The sequence below is a fragment of the Tupaia chinensis genome, unplaced genomic scaffold (genome assembly GCF_000334495.1).
Source record: "Tupaia chinensis unplaced genomic scaffold, TupChi_1.0 Scaffold144756_1, whole genome shotgun sequence".
Lineage (NCBI taxonomy): Eukaryota > Metazoa > Chordata > Mammalia > Scandentia > Tupaiidae > Tupaia > Tupaia belangeri.
This window is the reverse complement of record NW_006204616.1, coordinates 54,975-55,463: the sequence shown is the minus strand read 5'-3', so window position 1 is coordinate 55,463 and position 489 is coordinate 54,975.

Sequence of the window (489 nt, the reverse complement as noted above, 5' to 3'; positions counted from 1 at the left end):
GGAAGAGGGGCGGGTCCACAGCCAGAGGCAGCAGCAGAGGTGGTGTTGGGGAGGGGATGGACGCCAGAAAGAGGGGGTGGGGTGGAGAGAGAGGCTGGCCTGATAGCTGTGTCCCGGGTTTTAGATCCGGGTTGAGGAGGGTGGCTCAGAGCATCCGAGGGGGGTCCTGATGCTAGACGAGGGCACCACAGGCTTGCCGGAAGGATCCTCTTGGCCTGGGAACCACCGCAGCTCACACAAATCCAGGTCCCGAGATGCTGGGGACACCCAACCTGGATAAGGCATCAGTGGGGAGTCCAGGACCCTAAGCTGAACCCCATCCGGCTTGTCAGTCCCCCCCTCTCCTCGATTTGCACGGTCCCAGCCTCAGGGGCGGGTGGAGGAGGGAGGGAGGCAGGGAGGGAGAGGGAGGGAAGGAGGGAGGGAGAGCAGGCTGGGAGACTCCCAGCCGCCAGCGTAGTCCTTTCTGGGGCGGGGCGGGGCCCCGGG